Source organism: Vulpes lagopus, chromosome 10 (assembly GCF_018345385.1).
Source record: "Vulpes lagopus strain Blue_001 chromosome 10, ASM1834538v1, whole genome shotgun sequence".
Lineage (NCBI taxonomy): Eukaryota > Metazoa > Chordata > Mammalia > Carnivora > Canidae > Vulpes > Vulpes lagopus.
The window spans coordinates 77,367,763-77,393,832 of record NC_054833.1 but is presented as its reverse complement, the minus strand read 5'-3'; the positions used below and the strand labels follow the sequence as shown (position 1 = coordinate 77,393,832).

Below are 26,070 nucleotides of genomic sequence, written 5' to 3'. Positions count from 1 at the left end.
GCTGTTTACTAGGTAGTGATGATGGCTTTTCTTGGAACTGCTGACATGAGTGCCATGTTGCGTGTTTGTGTCTATGTAGTTTGCAGCCTGGAGAAAATGGGTCAATGCTTTCATGATGCTGACCTACCTAAGAGCCTTCCCACACACAAAGGATGTCCTCAACCTACTGGACTACATCATTAGACTTGTTTTTTCTGTGATACCATCATGTTCTTTGCCTAATGATTTGGCAGTAGGGGAGAAGGCTACTGATAATTTTAAAAAATGAAGTTAGGGGGCAGCCCCGGTGGTGCAGCGGTTTAGTGCCGCCTGCAGCCCAGGGCGTGATCTGGAGACCCTGGATTGAGTCCCACGTCAGGCTCTCTGCATGGAGCCTGCTTCTCCCTCTGCCTGTGTCTCTGCCTCTCTCTCTCTCTCTCTGCATCTCTATGAATAAGTAAATAAAATCTTTAAAAAAATAAAATAAAATAAAAATGAAGTTAGGGAGGAGATTGTTTCCCTTATTCTGTCAACCCACATCTTGTTTAATGAGCATATTGATGCTTGGCCAAACCAGTGGATGGTGAATATTTACAATAAACATCCAAACACTTGAAAGTCTTAAAATACTATATTAATGTTCTCTAAATTATATTGTGGTAACAAACCATCTCCCAAATCTCAGAGTCTTAGAACAAATGAGTTAATTTTCATGTGCATGTTACATTTTCATCATGATTTAGGCCTTAGCTCTTTCTCTGAAACTCAGTCTGAAGTAGCATCTCCCCTGTCTGAAATATTGCTGCTGTGTGTGTGTTATAAGGAAGAGAGAGAGGTAACACCACGAGATTACTTTTAAAATTTGACTCACCTGTCACTTCCACTCACCTCTGATTGGCCAGAGTGTGTCTCAGGGCTTGACAAGGAGAAGCTGCAAATATTTTGACAAACGCTTCAGCTCTCTCAGTGTTAGTTTCTTCATCTACAAAATGGAAATAGGTAAAATATATTCTGGTATTGTTAAGCCATGGAATATCGTATAGCTAATTTAAAAGTGAGTTAAATGCCCTTAAAAAGATGAGCAGACATAAAGAAAAAAATACGTATGTTACATGAAGAAAGCAAGTTGCAGAGTAAAGTGGATAGCATGGTCTCATTCGTGCATATGTTTTTAAAAACCCTATACCTGAGTATATTTGTTTGCACTAGAATATAATAAGAACACCTAATGTTTAATGAGTGCCTACATCATATGCCCATCACTATGCTAAGTGCTTTTTACATGCATTTGCTCACTTAATCCTTGGAGAAACCAGAGAAAGGAGTAGAAAGTTACGTATTGAATGATTATCATCAGCTACTTTCATTGGAGTTGAGATAAAGAGATTGTCCTTACTTTTAAAAGTATGTAAAAAAAATAAAAGTATGTGATTTCTGTAAACTTTTACTGGGCACAATAGGTGGGTTAATCAGCTTTTGTCATGAAAAAAAAAAAAACTACCACAAGATCAGAATGCTATATAAGGTTAAGTATTGCATTTTCTGCTTATGGTTTGCAGGTTGGTTGAGGCAGCATACACTTCCTAAGGTCCTGGTCATGGTTTTTTTCTTGCCACCACACGTGCCTCCCCTGCAGTTTTCTGAGTGGTGATGGTGGCTTTTCCTGGAACTGCTGACATGAGTGCTGTGTCACGTGTGTTCATATACATCCTGAAGAAATAAGGTTGAGGGTCAAATACAGGTCCACTTGATGTGTCTTTTTCTGGAATGCATCCTGTAGAGGCAGGATCTACCAGAGATCTGTTCTTCTCATGGCAGAGGTTGGGGCAAATGGAAACGTGGGAAGCTTTTTAAAGCCTAGGCTTATAACTGGTATAATGTCATTTTTGCTTACCTTCTATTAGTGAAAGCAAGTCACATGGCCAAGTCCAATATCAGTGGAGTGGGGAGGTCTGAGAGGGTGTGGAAGGAGATGGGGAAAGTTTGCTGTATAGTCATCTACTACAACCCACATTCGTTGCTTTGTAAGTTATAAAAATAACAATAAAGTGAGGAAAAGAGAGTACTTAGCCAGGATAGTTTATTTTTAAAAAAATTTTATTTATTATTTTTAAAAATATTACTTAAATTCAATTTGTCAACATATAGTATAACACCCAGTGCTTATCTCATCAGGTGCCCTCCTTAGTGCCCATCACCCAGTTACTCCATCCCCCCACCTTCTTCCCCTTCTGCAACCCTTTATTTGTTTCCAAGAGTTAGGAGCCTCTCATCTCTAATTTTTCCCCACTCAGTTGTCCTCCTCTCCCTTATGGTCTCTTTCACTATTTGTTATATTCCATAAATGATTGAGACCATATGATAATTGTCTTTCTCTGATTGACTTATTTCACTTAGCATAATACTCTCCAGTTCTATCCATATCGATGTAAATGGTAGTATTCATCCTTTCTGATGATTGAGTGATATTCTAGTGTGTGTGTGTGTGTGTGTGTGTGTGTGTGTGTGTGTGTATATATATACATATATATACACACACACATCTTCTTTATCCATTCTTCTGTCAAAGGACATCATGGCTCCTTCCACAGTTTCTTAGCCGGGATAGTTTAAATTGTGTTCAATATATTACAAAGTTGCATTAAGAATTTCTTAAGAATACAAACTCTATATTTACAATTATAATGAGCATAGTGATAGTAACAAGGACATTTAATTAACCAGGATACTCATTGCTTAGAAGGACAGGTAGGCGTTTACACCAACCTGGCTTATGTGGCCTTTGGTGTGACAGACAAAGCATAATTCAGAGACTTTAATGGCCCTCTGTATGCATCCCTGCTACTTGTGTGGCCATCTGCAGTGCAAGGAGCTTAAATCATGAAATCATAGATTCTTAGAGCAGGAAGGGTTCTGCTGCCCATGGTAGGCAGGTGCCTTCTAACTTACAGGGACAGCTGCTTTTGCCAATTATAGTTATTCTTGATTGGGTGTCTCACATTGCTGGAAAGTGGTTATGGAAATCAAAATTCCTTCATTTAGCCAGTGGGGACAGTGTACCTCTCAGCTGTCACTTACCTGAGTGTAAGATTAGTGGCTAAGATGGCATTGAAACCCAGGTGTCTAGAGTGGACCCAGGGCCTTTTACTTTTATCTCTGTTTAACACAAACATCAAGTGTATGGATCATTTGGGAATATTCACTTGGCCCTGAAACCTCCATTACTCTCTTTAAAATATATATTGTCTTCTTTCTCTCCTGCTTCCTCTGTCATATGAGAACCCAGGCACTTCTTAGACCACCTACCTCTGAGTCCTGTGAAGAAAACACCAATTGGCATAGACACTGAAATAAAGAATACCATGTTAAATTCCTGAATACACTGGCCAGGGAATCACGCCTATTTTAATTTCCTTTCTACTCAAGGTAATTTAGGCAATATCTGCTGATCTAGCTCATGGGAATCAAGAGCATAAATAAAATGTTTTATTAAGGGTTTTGTTAGGATTAAGAGTTGTGTTCAAGTTTCAGTTATTTACCCACTGCTTTTTCCATTTTGCTATGTCTGCTTACAGATCTAAAATTAATTTTCTTAATATTTTTCATTAAAGAGATTTATTTTCTTAAACATTAAAGATATTTTTATAGGAGGTGATGTCTTACAATCAGAAGTTGATAACAAATATTCCTTGCCATAAACATTAAGACCACTGTAAAAATAAATACATAGTCATTAATATAAATATATTTATCCATGTACCACTGCAAGTATTCTCTTATTCTATAGGAGGTGTTCTCCACTGATATAGTGGAAAAGTATGGGCTTTGGAATTAGGAGGACTTGGATTCAAATCTCAACAAATTCCTTTCCCAGTAGTATGATCTTGGGCAATTTTCTTAAATTATTGAACATTAGTTTCTTGTCTATAAGATGGAATGACAACAGCAATCTCATAGTGTGTGTGTATGTGTGGTCATGTTAAAAAAGCATCACATGTCATTCCTGGCTCATAGTAGAAGTCAAAAAAATTTAGCTACCTTCTTCTTTCCTTCATTTTTTCCCCCAAAATGGCATTCATGGACTATATTGTTGGATAGTTGAATGATCAGTTGGCAGAATTAATTGTTCGCTGAATAGCTTATTGATCAATTGCTTACCATATCACTGGGAAATGTGCTAAATGTTGTGGGTATAGTGAAAACTGGGTAAATGAACTTCAAGATTTGGATTCAAGAACTGTTTCATCACTTTTGGATGAGTCACTAAACATCTCTGAGCCTCAGTTCTCTCTTCTGAAAATGAGGGTGGTAATTGCCATTTACCCCTACTTTATAGAACTTGGGTAAGGAATGCCATAGTAACAGGTAGAAAAGCCTTTGGTGCTCCGCGGGGCATTTCTGCTACAGTGTGGCATTAAGTTCCTGCAAAGCTTTGTGTTCTGTAGAATTGTACATTAAAAAATAACAGGGCTTTTTGCAAAAATAAGGTTGAGGCAGACCATGGAAAACCTGGGCAGTATTGTAACCACAATGCTAAGATAAAACGCTAAGTATCCTAATAGCAATGATAGAGCTAAAAAGACCTGTTAAATTTTGACTAAACAAATACACACCCAACACTAGGCAAATATGGCAAATGTAGGACTTGACCAAATTTAAATTGGTGAAGGTTGCTTGATGGAAGGCATGAGGGGGAGAGGAGGCTGCCGAGTTATGGCGGTGAGGGCAGGTGCTTGAAAATGGGAGCATACTGTGCAATTAGCTCCTTTGAGAAAGAGGATATAGGCAAATAGTCCAGCAGGAGGGTGGAGGGTGAAAGGGCTCTATGCCCAGTACCCCCAGTTCTGTATGCCTCTGAGGCAATCACATTCTCCCGTGTAGGACAGTTTCTGCTCTGCTGCTGTTCCTCATTGGAACAAAATGCTAAGAATCCTGGGAAAAATCAGTGTGAAAGAAGGAGGCTTATCTGTTCTACATGTTATACCACTCTCATTCTTCTAGTGATCAGTCTTAGCTTGTCTTCAAGTCATACATGTCACTCTATCATGTATGGGCAGCCCCATACACTGATGTGGAGGGCAAGAAATGCAGTTCTCAACCAAGAGCCTGAGTCCTGGACTTCATGAGCTGAACAAGCAGAGCCTCCTAGAGGCAGAAGACATTCAGAGACTTCCCTCCTTTCCCAGTCTGACTGGTGTACTTCCCCCTCCTCTTCTTGGTTCTAGGGTTCCTCTTCCTCACTAGCCAGTGACTCCTGGAGAGAGGGATCTGTCATATTCACTGATGAGCTCTGAGGGCCTGCACAGGAGCCTTGGAGCAGAATGGTTACATTGGAGCTGAACCCCCTTTTATAGGCATGGAAGGGCCTTGGACCCATGGAGGGGGTTCCTGGGCTCTCCTGAGAGCATCAGAACCAAGGGACCAATGACCTTGAGATGAGGATGCAGGCACTCTACCAGGACAGGGACAGTGTCTCATTCAGCTCTACCTCCAGTATCTCTGTTGCTCCCAAGTGAGGCAAGGACTCCTCAGTGGGTCCCAGCCCTACTTTACATATGGGAGAACATGTATGGGCTAGTGGCATATCTTCTTCCTCAATGCTCCTCCTTCTCTCCCTCTTTCCCCCTCCTCCCTCCCTTCTTTTCATTCTTTTGGCAAATATTGATTGAGGCACTATCCCATACCACCCAAGGTCTTGGGAATGAAGCGGTGGGCAAAACCGACATGGAATCTGCCCTCATGGTGCTTCTAGATTGCCTAGAGATTAAGCACTTAACCTCTGAAGCCAGATTGTCTGGCTCTGATATCTGGATATGTCCTTGACACGCTATGTGAACTTGGTCAAATTCCTCTCTGAATCTGTTTCCTCATCTGTAAAATAAGGTTCACAATAGAACCTGTTTCAGAGGCTTGTTACGGATGTTAAATGAATTGATAAGTACCTAACCCAGTATGTGCCCAATAAATATCAACTAGTATTGTGGTGGCTCTATATAGATAGTAATTAAATTAATATGAAATCACCATAATCAGCAAGTGTTATGAGTGAAAAAAAAAAAAAAAAAAAAGCAGGTGGGAATTGCCTGTAGCCTGAAACTATGTTTTTCCTGTGGTGTAGCTTGCAGAATATGTGAATGATACCTGATGAGGAGTTGGGAGACAATCTTCTATAGACTGTATAGAGACCAGAAGATCTCTATACACTTCTGGTTTTAAAGAAGAAAAATGGAGGATCTTCTTAAAGGGGATGATCAGAAAGGGCTGCTGTAAAGAGAGGCTATAATACAAAGGATATAAACACTGATACTGGGAGAAGAGGGTGGTTTGGGAAGGGCATTCTGGGCAGAGGAAGGGCAGGGAAGAACCATCACCAGTGATCAGTTATTGAGAACTTTTTCTATGGGCTCTGTACTAGGTCAATTCCATTAAAAGATCTTCTGTTCTCCATTGGTCAGTTGAAGTGTCTACTCTATGGGAAGCTCTCAGTTGTGGCTTTTAAAGCACTGGAGACTGGACACTGGCATCATCCATATCTTTTTTTTTTTTTTTTTTTTAAGATCTATTTAAACAATGGGTTGAGAGGGGTGGAGACAGAAGGAGAGAAAGAGAACTTCAAGCAGACTCCCTGCTGGGAGCCTGACACAGGGCTTGATCCCATGACCCTGAGACCATGACCTAAGCCAAAATGAAGAGTCGGTTTCTTCTTCTTCTTTTTTCTTTTTTTCTTTCTTTCTTTCTTTCTTTCTTTCTTTCTTTCTTTCTTCTTTTCTTCTTTTTCTTCTTCTTCTTCTTCTTCTTCTTCTTCTTCTTCTTCTTCTTCTTCTTCTCCTTCTTCTTCAGATTTTATTTATTTATTCATGAGAGACACAAAGAGAGAGGAAGAGAGATGGGCAGAGGGAGAAACAGGCTCCCTGCAGGGAGCCCGATGTGGAACTCGATCCCAGGACCCCGGGATCACCCCCTGAGCTGAAGGCATACACTCAACAATTGAGCCACCCAGGCATCCCAAGAATAAGTCTCTTAACTGACTGAGCCACCCAGGTGCCTCTAGCATCATCCATATCTGAAGATTCGAGAACTCCGTGTCTTTTTGAGCTATTACTGCAGCTCCCTCTATACCGCCATGTCTATCAAGCGGTGCCCTTGAGCAAAATAAAGAAAAGAAACATAATAAATATGCATTTCTAGGTACCACATTCCAAATTCACCCATGTTCACTTTGGCAGCACGTATACTAAAATTGGAACAACATGGAGAAGATTAGCTTGGCCCCGGCACAAGGATGACACACAAATTCATGAAGCATTCCATATTATGAATGAATGAATGAAGGAAGGAATGAATGAATTCATCTCCAATCTCTAAGTTTTAATCAGTATGTGTTATTACTAGCCACATACAGTTTGGGTAACCTTGGTCGTGTCATCTCATTTGCCTACTCATTCACGAATATTCATTCAGCGAATACTGATTGAGCAAGAAGTATGTGCTAGCATGACAGGCTAGATGGGTCACTTGGGGCCTCAGCTTCTCCATCAATAGCATGAAGGCCTGGGCCAGATCATTGGTTCTCAACTGCAGTGTTGAATCCCAACCTCCATTTTATTAAACAAATTATAGTGGATTCAAGTTTATTCCTTTAAGAGCTTCAGCTTACTCCCTAGTATACTGAAACGCTTTCTCTAGTGGGAGAGAAAACAGTGACATGACAGCTAGCAGCTGGAAATGTCTATTATTACCCAGAAATTGTTTTCTTTGCCTAAACTGTTAGGATATGTGAGCCTCACCTGTCCCAAAGATGCCATGGAAAGGGTTGAGAACTGCTGAACTGGGTGTTCTTTGGGGCCCTTCCTAGTTTTGACATTCTCTGAGTCGGTGATTATTTCTCTTTTTTTCTTTGGCTCCTTCATTTAACACCATTTCATATGTGTGTTTCCAAGAATCCACGTGGTTCTCCTCCCATATCAGTCTCAGGGATTATGCTTCAGTTTTGCTTAGTTGTTTCACTATAGATCCCTCTCTGTTGATTTACTCTATTTTACAGACCTTTTCAAAACCTTCACTTCAATGAATCCTAAATATGTGTGTGTGTGTGTGTGTGTGTGTGTGTGTGTCCCCGCACTCAAGGCCTTTATCCTGGTAGCAGTAGGCACTTAGTAACCATTGAACAAGGTAGTGAATTCTTAATGATTATCAGAACCTCACCATACACTTACTGACATGTAATAACCTTTGGATTATTTGACTTCTTTTGTGAGGGTATTAATCCTGAAGATGGAATTGCTAGATACAAAGATATAGTCAGGTTTTGTGCTTTTATTACCAACTGCCAGATTGCCATTGTGCTTTTGTTTTACATAAATGGTGATATTGCTGATAATGGTAGTGGTAATTATTTATGACCTTATCTTAAATGATCAAATCAAGGGGTACTTTCTCTCCCTTTTTATTCTGGGTTTCAATATACTTTGCATTCCAAACTCCAGTAGTTTCCCTAAAGCTAATCAGATCAGTGTTGCCTGCTCTGACTTTAGCCAGAGAAAAAGAATTGGGCTGCTCCAGTTCTAGGTACCAGAAATGCATGTGTCCACCCTTTGCCAGTTCAACATCAGCCTGGTTTGGGGTTTTCCATGACGATGATAATGATGATGGAGGTAACTATAACAGCCCTGTGAAAATATTATTACCCGCATATTATAAATGAGGAGACAAAGACTCAGAGAGGTGACACAACTTGACTTAAGACACACAGCTAGGAATTAGCAAAGACTGAATTTATTCCTGGTTCCATCTGACTCAAAGCCTGCCTCTTTCCACTAAACCGTACTACTACACCACTCCCCAAGTGGACGTTCAAGGTCAGGAGCCCCATGGGACCAGCAGGTCTGTCAAGTTCTGCAGGACTGAGCTGTTTATCGTTGCAGAGGACACTCATCACTGCACTAATTACATTAATTGCTGCCCACTCTGGGGCTAGGTGGGTGGCTTAACAATACCTAGCAACATGGTAATGATGCCTGGGCCTGCCTTTCTGCGTGAAAACATCTGACTGCTCCCCCCACCCCTTCTCTCTTTTAAACTCCTTCCCATGGTGGCCAGAGATAGTAATTACAGGTTCTATTGGTTGGAAGTTAGTGACTCTCTACTTTGTAGGGGAGAGGTCAAGACTTCGAACTTTGGCCTCCATCAACATCAGCTGTGTGCTTGACGCTTTATTTAAGAGATCTTTTATAATCCTCATGATAGCTCAGAAGTAAGTATTATATTTTCCTTGTTTTGCTTATTGGGAAATTCAGCCACTCTTTGGGATCATATAGCCAGGAAGGGCTGGAAACTGGCTTAGAACTCAGGACTATCAGAAAACGGACTGAGCTCCCACTCATTTCCCTACATGACCCCACAGCACCTTTCCACAGGAGTCTTTTTCCTTTTGATGCTCCAAACTCAATTACCAGAGTAGTTGAGTTGGCATTTCCGGAGAAGGAGCAGAGCACTAGGAGTCCATGTTTTGTGAGGTCCTCTATTGCCGAGGGATGTATAGTTGACATTTCAACCTTCCAACTACCATCCATCCCCTGAGCTTCTCAAGGAAATGTTAACAGAGTATTCCAGTTGACTTTTTTCTTAAAAGTTTTTTTAAAAAATATTTTATTTATTCATGAGAGACACACACACACAGAGGCAGAGACATAGGCAGAGGGAGAAGCAGGCTCCATGAAGGGAGCCCGATGTGAGACTTGATCCTGGGACCCCAGGATCACGCCCTGAGCCGAAGGCAGACGCTTAATCACTGAGCCACCCAGGCATCCCTTCAGTTGACTTTTTAAGAAGTAATCTGAATACTATATCCGTGTACTTCTTGGGAATGGACAAGATGGCTTTGGCACTTCATCATAATTGGGCAAATGACTTAACTTCCCCCGAGACCCAGATAAGAGAGGTTAATTTAGGAAGTAATTGACTTTGGAATGTTGTGTATGCCTGCACTTTATGGGTGTGTCCATATCCGTATGTGTATGTATGCATGTCAAGAAATGTGCGTGTGGGTATGTGTGTGTGTGTGTGTGTGTGTGTGTGTGTGTTCCTCAAGAAGTCTTGGCATACTGGTCAGCTTAAATGACTTGGTTCTTTTCTTACCTGCCACCTATCTATAAGTAAAATTCAAAACTATATTTTACTAAAGTTCAAAACAGTGGTGTTCTATAATGACACAGAGTTGGGGTTAAGATATGAGGAGGTAGACCAGCATTGAATCTTGGCTCTGCCACCTACCAGATGTTGTGACTTGGGCAAGTCACTTAACCTCTCTGGGCATCCTTTTTCTCATTTCTAAAAATAGAGACAATAACAGTTCTGACCTCATGGAGTTGTTGTAAGTCAGGGAAGTTTTTGAGGGCAGGGACTATGTTGATAATCTTCTCAGCACCCAGCCCGAATAAGTTTGGAAGAACAGGCTTTGGCCTTAGACAGTCTCTCAACTGATTCTAGCACTTGTATATTGGCTGTGTGCCTTGGAGAAATTACTTAACTTCTCTGTTCCTCAGATTCCTCCTGTGAATAGGGCTCACGATCCTTCCCTTGAATGATTGATGGTGATATGATGATGTAGGAAATATGAAGCCCTAGTACAGAGGCTAGCATGTAGGAGGTATCCATTTCCCTTTTGCCTGTCCTGGAGTCTGACATTCAATAATTGATTACTGAGTTCTTGTTGGGTATGTAAAATAGCCTTTTCTCTCATACTCTATTTGTATTTTATCCCTTTCACCTGTTTCCTTTCTTCTCCTCACCTTTGTTCCCCTTCCTTTTCTTTGTCTTTTTTCAGCCTGCTCCAATCACCATGACTCAAGGCCATCAAGGATGCTCCATCAAGGATGCTCCATCCCCTGGACTCTGAAAGTAGCCTTCTCCCTGGCCTCCTCGCCTCCAGCCAGCCTTCCATTGTTTATCTTTCCAGAACCTTTACCAGACCTCACTAACCCCTCTAAGCCACCCCCTTGGTGGTTTTTCACCACACCTGGAGCAGTCCAGGGCTCTCACCATGGCTTGCAGACTCTGTATGGACTATGTTCTGGCAAATTCGTGGACTGGCTTCCTCCTGCCCTATCTCAGCTCTCTCTGCTCCAGCCTCAAAGATCTCCTGGCTGTTATTAGAGCTCTACAAGCACATTCTACCTTTGGGTCTTTTATACTTGCAGTTCCCTCCTCCTCCAAGTATCCACAGATTTCACTGTCACCCCTCAGGACTCTGCCCACATGTCACTTTATCAGGAAGGCCTTCCTAGATGAGCTGCATAAAATGGCATCTCCGGCTTCTTCCAGTCCTCCATTTTATTTTCCTTCTCACTTCTCAGTGAAATATTATATATTTATTTATTTACTTTTTATTGTCCCCTCCCCCCACCCAGTAGAATGTAAGCTTTATAAGAATACATTTGGTTTTCCCCCTCCCCCTTTTCTATTTTTTTTTTTTAATTGAATGATAGTTGACATACAATGTTATATTAGTTTCAGGAGTAGAACGCAGTGATTCTCCAGTTACATACATTATGAAATGCTCATCATGGTAAGTGCAGTTGCCATTTGTCACCATACCATGTTATTCCCGTATGATTGCTTTCTGCTGTGGCCCGACATATAGTAGGCACTACATAAATAGTTGCCGAATGGATGGATGGATATGTGTGATCTCTCTCTGAAATGTCAGGGAAGGACCTGCATGATGCTGCAGGTGATTCCAGGCCTGGATGGCTCACTGATCAGCATTTATCTTACCCAGACCAAGGCGACAAGCAGCAAGGAGGAGGATTAGGGGCCCACTCCCTTCACACACTCACCCCCGGGGACCAGTGCTGTTTTGTATGCGGCAGTGACACGCCTGCTCTCACACTTGTGTTTCGTGCCATAGTTGCAGGGTTGTCTGGAATTCCCGTGGCAGCTTTACAATATGATTAATTTTGCTCATACACATGCATACCAATCATAGATAAGGATCACTCAAGGTTTAAATTTGGCACCACCACAACAAATGGAAAGTTAGAAGTATGATACCTAATTGTTCCCAGTCTATGAAAGCAAAAGCACAAAGTCTGCTAACTGAACCACTCTCCTCCGCTGGTGTCTCCCTCCCCTTTCTCATTCCTGTCCCGATTCTGTTCCTGTCACAAAGTGTGGTAGCCTAGCGACTTAAAGAAAAGCAATGCGAGCCCAGGGCCCCAGACCCAGTACCCAAAGTGAGAGCACCATGAGATCTCAAGCAGGTTATCCCACCTCCCTGAGCCTCAATTCCCTCTTCTCTAAGTTGGGCCTTGAGAACATAAGAACACGTCTTGAGTAGAAGGTGACTAAATGTGGTGCCAGCATGGAGCGCCTAGCTTGCAGTGAGCATGCATAGATGCTAGTTCATTCCATGTGGGCTGATTTACATGACTACGGGGTTCAGACAACCTTGTGCTGGCTTCAGTCAACCTTTAGAATAGGCAACCCAGCTGAAAATACACACAAGGCCTTTGGGATTCAGTACCTCATAAGGCTTTCATGGGGGCCCTACTGTTTGCATGGTGAGGTTTCTAAAGATGCTGGGGCAGGTGGGTGGGTGGGACATCACAGCCATGAGAGACACACACAGTTACTGCTAATACTAGTTTCTATGGCTGCTGTAACAAGTGCCATAAGCTTGGTAGCTTCAAACAACAGAAATTTATTCTCACACAGGTCTGGAGGCCAAAAACCCTGAAATCAAAATGTAGATGGGGCCACAGTCCCATGGAAGGTTCTAAGGGAGAATCCATTCTTTGCCTCCAATAGCTTATGGCAGCATCCCTTCTACCCCTTCTCCATCTTCACATGGCTGATGTAGGGCATGCTCTCTACATCCAAAATGATCTCATCTTGAGATCCTCAAGATCTCAATGTCTGCAAAAGACCCTATTATGTCTGCAAAGACCCTATTTCCAAATACGGCCACACTTCCAAGTACCGAGGATTTGGATAGGTCTTTTTGGAGGACACAGTTCAACCCACTACAGTGCTCCCCACCCTGGAATTTCAAAATAGGCAAAGGGACAGAGCACACAGCTGAAAAAGCAGAGTTTCAAGAAAAGAGTAAAACAAACCCTACCGGAAGGTGGGTAGGGAGTTGATTCATTCCTTCTTTGATCCAGAAACACTTGCTGAGCCTCTGCTGAGCTGGGTGCTTGGAAGTAGGAATTACAAAGCGCAGTCCCTGCCTTCAAGGAGTTCACAGACTGGTAGCAGCAGACAGAGAAACAGACATTGCCAGCTCCGAATGGTGGGGCTGTGCAGGAGAAGGTGGGCCCAGATGCTGTGAGGCTTGGCAGCCTGCTTCTCCCTCTGCCTGTGTCTCTGGCTGTGTGTGTGTGTGTGTGTGTGTGTGTGTGTGTCTCATAAATAAATAAATAAAATCTTTTAAAAAACTAGAAAAGGCCTCTAGTGAAAAATGATGTTCCAAGGAATTTTAAAATGATATTTATTAGATTGTGTCTTTTAAAAAGAACTAGAACACATATGCAGAAAAGTGCTTTAGATCCTGAGTGCAGCTTGGTCAATAAGTGAGTAGCTTCACAAGCACCCCACTGAGGTCGCCTGGGTATATGGATTGTGGGTGGTCACAGGGGCCGGATAGAGGAGACTCTGCGATGGGCCCAGGACTCAGAATTCCTTTTTTTTTTTTTTGTCCTATGGAGAAATAACCCCCATAACAGGAAGAACCTGGGATCTAGAGAAGGAAGACTCAAGTCTGAGCTCTGTATCTGGTATTTCCTTGCTATGTGATCTCAGGCAAACAATGATGCTTATTTTTTTTTAAGATTTTTATTTATTTATTCATAAGAGACACTAAGAGAGAGAGAGAGGCAGAGACACAGGCAGAGGGAGAAGCAGGCTTCATGCAGGGAGCCTGACGTGGGACTCGATCCCGGGTCTCCAGGATCACGCCCTGAACGAAGGCAGGTGCTAAACTGCTGAGCCACCCAGGAATCCCCCAATGATGTTTCTTTTATTCTCAGTTCTACCATCTGTAGAATGGGCCAACAGCATATGCCTCACCAAGATGTTGAAGGTTGAAATGAGACAAAGCTGGGGAAGGGATTATACAACATAGTAGCTAATAGGATTCTCACATTCTAACCTGTCTCATGTCTGGACTGCTTCACCAGACCTTCTTCCCTTTCCATCTGACAGTTTTTCAGATAAAAGAGGAGGAGAGACAAAAAAAAAAAAGAGGAGAGGAGGGAGAGAATTTCTCCTTCGGCAGTGCTTTTTTTGTTTGGTTCCCATTCCAACATAATCTATCCTGGGGGTGGATCTGGAGTGTCATTCCTGTTCTCTTCTTCATCCCTGCCCTTCCTATTCACTGCTGGCCCTGCCACCCAGCCAGGCTCCACTGAGGCAGAGGAAGGAGGGTGGGAGTTAGGGAAGCGGTTTGAGGGTGAAGATGAATTCAGTTCTCCTTTCCCAGCCTTCACAGAGGACCTGCTGTCCCCAGCTCTGTACTGGGCACTGGGGATCATCAGTGGTGGGCAGAGGGAGACACAGGAGGAGACAGGGCATTCACACTCAGATGGTGGGCTGAAACGAAAAGAGGTCTAGCACAGAGCAAAGCCAGCGAAGGTCAAAGTCTTACCGTTACAAGGCAAAAAGTCCCAGAGGAGTTGAGAAACAGATGAGGCCACTTTAATGGGTAAAACACTATAAAGGTGAGCTCAGCGCTGGACTCCCCTCACTCCTCCCATTTCAGATTCTTGGCATTTCCGCAATAGCTATCTTTAAAGGCTCTAGACAATTCTTTTTTTTTTTTTTTTAAGATTTTATTTATTTATTTGTGAGAGACACAGAGAGAGACAGGCAGAGGGAGAAGCAGGCTCCCTGCCGGGAGCCAGATGTGGGACTTGATCCCAGGATCCTGGGATCATGACCTGAGCTGAAGGCTGACGCTCAACCACTGAGCCACCCAGGTATCCCTAGACAATTCTTTTACAGACATTGCCTTATATGATCCTCACAACAAGACCCAAACTAAAGGCTGTAATTACCATCTTTTCAGACTGACACTGCCAGGGACTTGCTCTATCCAGATCACACCCCTGTTAAAGGGAGGCAGTAGCTTTGGGCCCTCATTTATCCAGCTCCAAAGTTCCTGCTTTCTCTGCACAGCCTGACCATTTTGTTGAATGTATATGGAAGGGAGCCACATGTTTTATCAGGCTGCATCACATCGCATGCATTTTTAGTATGTGTGTGCACATGTCAACTGGCATGTTGCTGTGCCTGCTGGGTGAGTTGGAATGATTGCATTTTGAGCGGCTACATGCATTTTTGCTGGCAAGGCCCAGCTCAAGGAGAACAGGAAAGGAGGCATCCAAGCCCTCTGTGTGGGAAGCCAGTCACACGGGTGAGGGCTGGTCCTTGAACAGACGATTGGGAAATGGCTGTTTAACCCTGGTAGAACTTTACTTCATTGGGGGCCCCTGGGTTTTTCCATGACTATTCAATTTCCAAAGCACAATTCATTCCCTATTCTTAAAAAAAAAAAAATAAAAAAGGAAAGAAAAGGAACTAATATTTGTTTAGCACCCACTCTGTGCCAGTCACGGTGCTTGGTGCTTTACATCCATGACATCACTTAATCCCTGCAAACTCTGCTGAGGGGGTGCTGTGAGCATCATCATTCAGCCCTGGGGCACAGATGCAGAAAGGAGGGGGGCGTTTGTTCATGACCATTCTCCGGTGTGGAGCAGAGCTGGGGCTCCTGCCCAGTGTCGTCCAAACAGCAGGCTACACTGGTCATCTTAAAGGCATTGGTAAGACATTTTCTTTTTCAAGTAAACTGTGAATTACCTCTAATTCAGGACCTGGGATGCTGGTGAACTGACTGTGCTCCTGCTCTTTTAGAAAAAGAAATGCTTTATCTTTTCATTCCTGAGTAACCCAAGTGTTTTGCCCCAGAGATAAAAATCTTCGCTTCAGGTCACTTGAGTATGATGTTAGGAGGGTAACACCTGGCTGTTCTCACTCATTTGGCTTTTCTTCTCCTTCCTCCTCCTCCTCCTCCTCCTCCTCCTCCTCCTTCTAATTCTAATTCTAATTCTAATTTTTCTAATCTTCCTCCTCCTCCTCCTCCTCCTCCTCCTTCTTCTTCTTCTTCCTCTTCCTTTTCCTCTTCCTCTTCCTCTCTTTCTTCCTTTTTCTTTTTCCCTAAGGCATCTGGTCTCCTTTGAAGATCTTTGTCTGCTATAACCACACAACTTCACTACTGAGGTGGCACCAGCCATGACAGCCACGGCTGGACTGCTGGTGTGGATGACCCCATCATCAGGAAGGTCTGCTGTGTGCAGAGTCTAGAAGGACCTCTGAAATTTGGGATGGGCTCTCAAAGTCTCCTGAAGACCCTGGGCCCCCACTGATGCAGTACCACCATAGCAAGTAGAAGTCCTCAGTACCATTTGGGACTATTTGGCCTCTGAGACAAGCCTTTGGGCCACCAGCCCTTTTTAAGAGATGACAACTTTACATACCTGGATGGTCTTAATTTTTGCACTGGGCAGACAGATTGACCAAATGTTCTACAAGTGTGATGAATAATAAAGTTGAAGGTCTTTGCAACATTAGGGCCTGCTCTTTTCAAGCCTCTTTTCAGGCTCATAAAAGCAAGGAGCAATAGGTAGAGAGGCAGGGGGAGAATGAGCTCATAGCATGGCTGTGGTGGAGAAAGGCCTAGACTCTAGCTGTGGGACCTTGGTTTATACTCCATTTCACCTCGGAGCCCTAGTTGTGGTATTTGGCAGTGGTACCACTCTTTCTTCCTTACTCCTGTCCCCGGATGGTAGCTGTGACAATAAATGGGACTATGGTTATGCAGATGGAGCAGGGTTCCAACACAGAGAAGAGACTTAGGCAAGAGTCAAGAGGCTTGAGTTCTACTTCAGATTCTGCCCTGAACTCTGTACCTCCTTTCTCTGGGTCTCCCTTCCTATAAAATGAGGGGATTAAAGTAGGTTGTGTGTGTGTGTGGTTTTTTTTTCCCTTTACGGTCTCTCTTGACTCAACATGCTCTGATCCTATCTCTAAGTGGAGCACTAGAAGCAAATTTTAAGAGATGAATGGATCTTTTAATATTTAGCTACTTGGCCATTCAGCAAATATTTAATAAGGGCTTACCATGTGTCAGGTGATGGGGAGAGAGTCACAAACATAATGGAGGTAGCACCTGCCCTCATGGACCTTCTGGTCTAGTACAGATATTTCAGGGGCACTTCCTTATCTCAGAGAGTTGAAGAAGTACCATGGCTCCCCTGGGAACACTTCACTAAAAGAGCTATGTCAGGCATGTAGAGATGATCAAATATTCATTAGACAAAAAAAATCAATGCAAGTACCTTAAGGAAGCTCTTAAAGTGACCCTCGAGTTGGGGAACTGTTCCTAGGAGTCAGGAAAGGTTGTGGGAGCTCTGGCCAAGGGTGTGTGTAATTGCTAAAGAGTTTGTTTATTGAGACACCTGAGAATGGGAGGATCTGCCTCTACCTGCCTGGTTCTCAGGGGGGCCATTTACTGGGAACAAGGAACAATGACTGCTTCCCATGCCTTCTCTTTTCCCCAGAGGCTTCCCATGCCTTGTCTTTTCCCCAGAGGTGGAGCCAGTGTAGATGCTGGAAACCAAAGGGAGAAGAGAAGAGTGGCCTGAGGAAATGCCAGTGTTAGTATGATACTTGGGCCAAACCCAGAGGACGGTGAAAAGGTATAGAGTTTCATTTGTATTCCATTAAGAGAGATAAAAGGGACCTAGTTAAGAGCATAAGGGCCACTATAACACCTAGGGTCATGGTCAGGAGGCTGCCTGGGGAGGTGGAAAGAACCTGGGCTTTGGAATTGGAGACTGACTTGGGTTTGAAAGCTGTGGAATCTTGGGCAAATCACTTAACCTCTCTGAACCAGCTTCCAAATCTGTTAAATAGACATCACAGTGTTGACCACTCTCAGATATTATGAGGTATAATATGTCTCAGGCACCTACCATCAGTATCTGGGGCTAACTATAGATTTGATGATTAGTGTTTATAATTATTATATTACATATTAACAGGACCCAGGTCCTGTTTCTGTGCAATAATGAAAACCAGTGCTAGGAGCAACTTTGATGAGAAATCTTAGAAGGAGGTTGTATTATCTTTTTTTTTTTTTTTAAGATTTATTTATTTTAGAGGAGAGAGAGAGAAAGAATGCAAAAAAAAAGAAAGAGAGAATGCATGTGCACACACGCATGAGCAGAGTGGGGAGGAGCAGATGGAGATGGAAAGAGAGAGGATCTCCAGCAAACTCCGTGCTCAGTGCGGAGCCCAAGGATGATCTTGATCTCACCACCTCAAGATCATGACCTGAGTTGAAACCAAGAGTCAGATGCTTTACCAACTGAGCCACCCAAGTGCCTCTGTATTATCATTAATGTAAGTGAAATGGTGACTCAAGACCGAGTGGATTTACAGGGATTTATCTCTAGCTGAACTCACCCACTAGCCAGCTGTCTGATCTTACATAGGCATTTTCACTCTCTTTGAGACTTGGATTTCTCCTCTGTTAAATGGGAATAATTTTCATGCTCAATATTTTCTCATTCATCCATTCAACATTTATGGGATGTATCTGATGAACCATATTATGCCTGGTGCTGAGGACGCAAGAACAAAGCACAGTCCTTGTACCTAAGAAGCTCACCATCTAGTGAGACAGACCATTAAACAGATACTTACAATAGAGTATAGACCAGCCTGGTTCTGTCTAAATGGACAAGGAAGGCTTCCTGGAGGAGGTGCCATCTAAAGTAGAGAGCTGAAGGATGAATCATATTTAACCAAGTAAAAGGGAAAGAAGTGGGGATCTAGGAAGGACATTCTAGGAAGAAGGAATTGCACATACAGAGACTAGGAAATAAATGGGCACAGCAGATGTGACGGTGTGGCTGGCTGAGTACGCTGTGGACTTTGTATAAAGGCAGTGGGTGACCACTGAGAGATCTGAAGTGATGAAATTAGAACAACATCACTGCATTTGCATTTTTAGAAAGAACACTGAGAGTTATGTGTGCTTATGTCAAATTATATTATAGAGAGCAGTGGGTAAGTTGACTCTTGCCTCCTCCTCTTCCTGAACCCTTCCTCCTCCTTTTCCTGCCCACATAAAGTGAAATAACCCACATCAGCATGCCTGGTGTAGTGTCTGGCACATAGTAGGTGTCCAGTTAGCATATATTATTCCCCTTTTCAAAGTAGTCCTTGGAAGAAAAATCCCCTGGCATGGAGTATGTGTTAGGGCAAAAATGCTGAGGGTGGAGCTCTTTGTATTTTCTGGCTGCTGACAGGATTTAGGTCAAAGGAAGTTCCTCAGACAGTTCAGTCTCAACCAGTCATCTAGGGCTTCAGAAAGGGCAGGTAGAGGTCAAACTATCTCCCCTATTCCAGGAGGCCATTCCTCCTCAGGGTCCTAGTCTTGAAAACATAACCAGACACAGGTAATCCTGTTGGTTTGTTCAAGTTAGCTTCCTCATCTGTAAAATGGGTATGAACTTACCCGTGCTGTATCATACAGGGCATTGTCAGGAGGGTCAGAAGAAGCATGTGAACCCCAACAAAGTAATACCATAGATGCCATTCACTGATGCCTACTTTAGGTCATGCCTTTTTCTTATGAAGCCAGTATTATTGTTAGCCCTCTTTTCACAGGGAAAGAAACCAAAGTTCAGAGAAATTAATGAAATCACACAGCGCCAAGTAAGTGGTGATAGCCAGGGCCCTGGCATTTTAACCACTATACCATGACATCCATGACCTGCTGTCCCTTGAAAACTACCAACTGCTCCTGGAAGTCTTCGCTTGATTCACATCTCCAGATATACATGGAGAAAGGTGGAAGAAGGAAGAAAAAGGGCAATATTTGCAGTCTGAGAAAGTCTTTCCTCATGCCTCCCACTCCCACCTCCCAAGCAATTTAGAGTTTTCTCCCAGATGCACTCTGAGAAATGGTTCCCTGCCTGGAATTAAAATGACCTGTTCCGTGCCTGATGCCTCTCAGGTCTGGGACAGGATGAAGGCAGAAACTGTGTCTGGGTCATGGTGGCATCCCCAGGGCCTAGTACAGTGCCTAGCACTCAACAAATATTTGTGAATCAATTCCTTCTGTCATTTGCCTGGCTTTTCTGCTCAAGCCTTCCTCTTGGCCAAGAGGTGTAAAACAAAGGAACTGAGGTTTCAGGAGAAGTCCTCAGAGGTCCTGGGGCATTTGCTGATGGAGGGCCACCAAGAGATGAGTGAGCCAGCCGTGGGCCAAGTCTCACTGCAGCCTCCCACACCCGCTAACCCAGAGGGCTAGGGCAGCCTATGGCAACCTGCCGATCTTCTCCATGGGACTTGACTCTGGGGGGCCAGGCACACAACACAGGTGTCACAAGAGGAACCCCAAGGGCTTCCTGGGTGGACCTGGATGTGCAAGCCTCTGTACCTGCTGGGTGGCTTGAGCTGGGCCCCCCTGGCTGACGGCTGGTCGACAAATTGCATGAGAACCAGAACAATCCTCAGGCACATTGAGCAACCAGCCTCCGTTCCTCGCCCCCGGCAGGAGCTGGGCCAGGGAAAGTGAAGAAAGCTGTTGGGAGCCTCCGCGGGGTGGGCGTGGGCGGGGCCCTGTCGGGAAAGGGGCGGCTGGACCAGTTTCAGCTGCTCCCGGACCGGATGCAGCCCGGTGACTCGGGCGGAGACGGGAGAGATGCGCGCCCTGGGCGCACCTGTGTGTCTTCCAGGGACGACATTAGCTTTGGCAAGGATACGACGACTAGGGGCTCTGGGTCAGCGGTCACCCGCAGGGCGACTTCCGGCTGCTAAATCAGGCGAGCGGGTGGGGCAGCGGCGAGTCAGCGGTGACAGGTACAACCGGGGGAGGCTCTGGACACCCCGCTTGCCCGGGGAGGAGAACGAGCGCAGGGCGGATCGCGCTGCTCCCCGGACGCCGCAGCCGCGCGCTCTGCGCCTTACCCTCGGGCCTCCCCCGCAGCACGTTTGGGTAGGAAGAGCCTAGGGCCGAGTGGTGTCGGAGTGCCAGCTGTTCCACCTACAGGCTTTTGTGTTCTTGGGCAAGTGGCTTCGCTTTTCTGAGCTGAAGTTGCCGCAGATGAAAATGAGAATACTTAGCTCCAAGCGTGGTGCGAGAGGTCAATGAAGTAACCTAGGGACAGTGGCCAGGGAGCGCATCGTAGGCGGTCATGGGGGGGGGGGGTAGTGTGTGTGTGTGTGTGTGTGTGTGTGTGTGTGTGTGTGTGTGTGTCTCCCCCCCCCCCCCTGCTTGAGGTCTAGATCTCCCTCCCCGCCACGCAGGAGACCCGAGGACCCTGGAGTCTGGGTGCAGGAGGCCCGGCCTGGCAATGACGCGCCCATCATTTGCGCCTCCGTCGGCCCAACTACCAAATGGGCCAGAGCCTGTGGGCTGATTGCAGGCTGCGCATTCTTTCATTCGCGTGCTGATTTATCCAGATTCCTATCAGGAGACGGCCTCCCCCGGCCACCACGGTCCCGCCCCCCCCCCCCCCCCCCCCCCCGCCCCGCGATGGTCCCGGCCCGCCAGCGTTTCGTCCATACATGGGCAGCCTCTACTGGCTGCTTTCTGTGTCAATAAAGCCACAGCCTTCCGCCTGCAGGTCCTGCAGGTCCCCGCGGGTCCCGCGCGCAGAGCCGGCGGGCGGAGGAGGCGTCACCAGCGCCACCCGCGCGGGACTGGGAGCCTGGGAGCCGGCGCGCCCAGCACTGGCAGCAAGGAGGAACCCAGGGCGGCCCCCCCCCCCCGGGGCTTAGACTCTCAGAGTCCCCACCCATTAGCACCCTCATCCCTTGACCACCCAGCGCGCCGCAAGCCCTCGACAAATGCCAACCCTGCCAGGAGTATTCGCCCCATTTTAAAGACGTGAGACTGAGGCTTAGCCAGTTTAAGTGGCTTGATCGGGGGCCCACGGGCAAAAAAAAAAAAAAAAAAAAAAAAAAAAAGGCAGAACAAGAAATTCAAACATATCTGGTTGCAAAGCCCAGTCTTTTCCCCACCGGACCTGTCGTCAGTGAGCTCGTAGAGGTCTTAAGGGTAAAGAATAAAAAATAACCACAAGGAATCAGATGAACTGCAGGAGTTGAAAGGGCCTTCCAGGGCTTCCTTGGGTGTCCCCAACTGGGGGACGTGAACCACAGGAATAAACCAAAGGTTGTTTTTCCTGGGGGACAATTTTACTCCTTTTCAAATTAAGAAGTATGGCTTTGGGGACATCTGGGTGGCTCAGCGGTTTAGCACAGCCTGCAGCCCAGGGCGTGACCCTGGAGTCCCGGGATCGAGTCCCACATCCGGCTCCCTGCACGGAGCCTGCTTCTCCCTCTGCCTGTGTCTCTGCCTCTCTCTCTCTCTGTGGGTCTCTCATGAATAAATCAATAAATAAAATCTTAAAAAAAAAATAGAAAGTATAGCTTCATAGTAAAACAAGTAATGGTGGATAAGAATATAAAACTCTTATAAATCATTTCGGCGAAAAAGAGGGACTTCAAATAAATTTCGGGCTGTTGCCACGCCATTCACCTTTGGATCGCAGGGGTCCTGTTGACCCCGTTTACACAGATGCGCAAACTGAGGCCCGAACCGAATCTCCCCGAGAGCAAGAAGCAGCGCAGGGGCGGGTGGGGGCGGGGAGAACCGCGATTTCCGGGCTCCCCGCCGCGGGCGCTTTCTGCCGGGGGCGGGAGTCCTGTTTTTGCAAATAGGATTCCTCAGGACCACTCCGGGGGATCTTTGTCGCTCAGCCAGCCAAGTGGGGGCGATTCTGAGTAATCGCAGGCTCCTCGGGCGGCTGGGGCGAAAAGCGAAAGGGACCCGCGGGCGCGGGGCGGGGAGGGCGCAGGAGGGGCCCCTCCCCGGGTCCCCGCGGGGGAGCGCGCGGGACGCTTCCTGCCCTAGCTCCTTTCCGCGGTCCCCTCGGGGCCGGGGGCGCAGGACCCGGGCGCCAGGCCAAGCCCTGCTACAGGCCCACCAGAGCTATCCCCTGCCTGGGAGCCGCCGCCCCCACCCACGGCCCCAGCACGGGCTTGGAGGACAGGCCAGTGCTGGCCCCAGGCACCTGGGACCAGAGGCCCTCTGCTTCTGTTGGGACGGTCGGTGGTGGTGGTGGTGGTGGTGGGGGGGGGGGGCTGGGCTTAAATCCCATCCTGGTATTTGCTATCGGGCCTTTGAGCAAATTATTTAAGCGCTCACTCTCAGTTTCTGTATCCGTAAAATGGGGGTAAGCAACATTTGCGTCATGTAATTGCTATGAGAAGTAAATGCGTTCCTATCTGGGAAGGCCTAGAATATTTTAAAAAACCAATTAAATGTGTTGCCCTTCATGTTAGGCGGGCCTGGGTAGGAATTTAAGTTAGGCCAATTAAGAACGAGATGATGACCTGGCAGGTGTACTTTCTTCAGTTACCCCACCTGGAAAAGAGAGCTTTATTACACTTTACATCACAGGGTGGGGGTGAGGACAGATGAGCTCCCCAGTATCTGGCAAGTCCACAAGTGCTTATGTTTGCAACTTTTATTGTTTGCCAGCAGTGTCTTGTGCACTTATTAGCTTATTTAATGCCACAATTACAGCGTGAGGGAGCTATCACTGTTATCCCACTTCATAAGTGGGAAACCAAGGCACAAGGAGGTTGAGTTATTTACTTAAGGTCATGCAGCTACTAAGGAGGATTTGCATCCACAAAATCTGTCTCCACACTCCTATGTTTCTAACTCCTACTGGATGTACCGGGCATTATGCCAGGCCATGGGGATGCATCCAGGAAGAATAGCCAACAGTCACCTCCCTAACAAAGGGCAGGGGCTCCTCTCTGACTTTCCTGGCCTTCCTTACACATGCTTAAGCACCACACGTGCTTCATTGTATTTTATGTGCACACTGTGTGCACCTGGCGCACAGGAGATACTCAACATTGTTTCCCTCTTCCTGTATTTTCGGGGCTTCCCGCTAAAAGTACTTATATGGAGCGTGGACATTAGGTGTTTTAGGTGATAGAGTCCCTGGTGTCTGTAGGTGCTTCGCACACCTGAGTTCTTCCTTGTTTGTACTTAGTGATCTTCCAGTTAAATAGTCTGAAACAGCATGCCCTTAAGGTTTAGACATTTTAATAGTAATAATTGCTTCTGCCTCTGAGAATTACTGTCTGTGCTGTGGGGTTCCCAGAACAGAGGGTGAATTTACTGTATTTATCACTTGATCATTTCCCAGCTAGCTTATGACTACAACACCTTTGGTCAAAGCTGCAGAGCTCTCCCTATCCTAACCTCCTGCTGTGGGGTCCCTGTGATAACTCTTGCTGTAAATGGCTAACACTATTAAATAGAGAATGTAGATCTTCCTGCCATGGCAGTATGAACTGTCGTTACATTGATCGCTTAAATGTTATGATCATTTCAAGCTTGGCTTTTGCATTTGAAACCTTGACTTAAATGTGGAAAGTAAGAAAAAAAAAAAGCCCAACGGTTAGAAATAAGGGCATGCAATGGGTAGGTTTCCAGAGTAATAATAATAATGAATAATAATAATAATAATAAAACAGCTTTACATTTTAAAAAGATTTTAAGCCTGGTTTGATTCCAGGCAGCATACCGTAAATTCCCATCATTCATGGTGGGCACATTCTAAAGGGTCAAAACCACTTCTAGATAATTCAGGGAATTCCATTAATGACATAGTATTAAATCTTGAATTTTTCCTTGTAAATGAGATGGCCTGTGGGGAGCATTCAGCACGTGATAGGCACTCAAGGGGAAGCTGTTCAAATTAGGGACTGGGATGCAGTTAGAGACTTTTCCCTGAACTGATGTCGATTGGGCACTTACTATGTGCTAGTTGCTTGAATGTCCATTCTTTCAAGTAACCTCACAATAAGCCTGTAAGGAAAATACACTGCAGAAGAGGTGAACACTCCCAAGAAGTTCATGCACTTGCCCATCTCACCGGAGAATAAGGGGCAGAGTCTGAGCTGGAATTTGGGTCTGACTTCAACCAAGATCAGCGTCTGAGTCACGGCACCACTCTGCTTTCTCCTGCGTGCCTTGCTGTTGGTCACCATAGAACTGCAGGCTGGAGTCAGAGGGGTCCTTCAGATCAACTCAGCCAAGGTTTGTCAGCCTCTTTTATAACCCAGGTCCATAAATACAAAAAGCTCACATTCTTTTGATGAGTTTCAGATTCAAAATAATTTAAATATCACCATTCAAAACAAAGCAAAGCAAAAGGACAACATTTTCAGCATGTTGCTTGTAAGCAAATAAGCCTCCTTAGAGCTTTTGGTTCCAGCTCCTCAGGTCTGTCTGTTGGTCTCTGGTGGAGAGCTGCCCATCTGACCCTCACCCCCAGCTCATTTACTTCCCAGGAACTTGAGCCCAAAGAGGGGTGACGTGCTTACAGCATGGTCAGCAATTGAATTCAGGGCCGTCTGATTCCAAGTGCTGTGTCTTGTCTAAACACCCTGCTTACAACCTCTCAGCTGGGTCTGTTACCATGACCTATCTCAGGATCCGCACTTCCGGCCAAATATATCACCCATAGTTCCAGAATGTGTCATCCTTCCAGGCCTTTGCTCAGACTGTTCCTCTGCCTGAAAATCCTCACTCCCTGTCCTCTCCTGTTTGTTGGGTGAGCTCCTATACATTAAAATTCAGCTGAAATGCAGGTCTCTCAAGGAAGTTTTTTGGATTTCCACCTATATGCAAATAAAAGGAATTGACTCCTTTTCCCTGCTTGCCTATGTAGAAGTTATCTCCTGGTACTTGTTTACATTTAAGTTTTGTTTGCAAGCCTCTCTCTCTCTCTCTCTCTTGCTCGCTCTCTCTCCCCCTCTGGCTCTGGCTCTCTTATCGCTTTTGGCCTCTTTGGGCATCTACCACAACTACTCCCAAAATTATGGTGGTTGGGATTGAACCACATCTTTATATTCTTTCACCAGAATGCCTGGCATACAGCAAGCATTTAGTAAATATATATAAAATAAATATACACACAGGGATGCCTG

The 26,070-nt window shown here is 45.3% G+C and overlaps 1 non-coding gene across 1 annotated transcript; it reads left to right on the top strand.

The window, feature by feature from the left end:
• The first annotated feature begins 7,191 nt into the window (after window positions 1-7,191).
• On the top strand, window positions 7,192-7,296 carry LOC121501136. The gene has a single exon (XR_005990555.1). It is a non-coding gene; the product is annotated as a U6 spliceosomal RNA (small nuclear RNA).
• The last annotated feature ends 18,774 nt before the right edge of the window (window positions 7,297-26,070 follow it).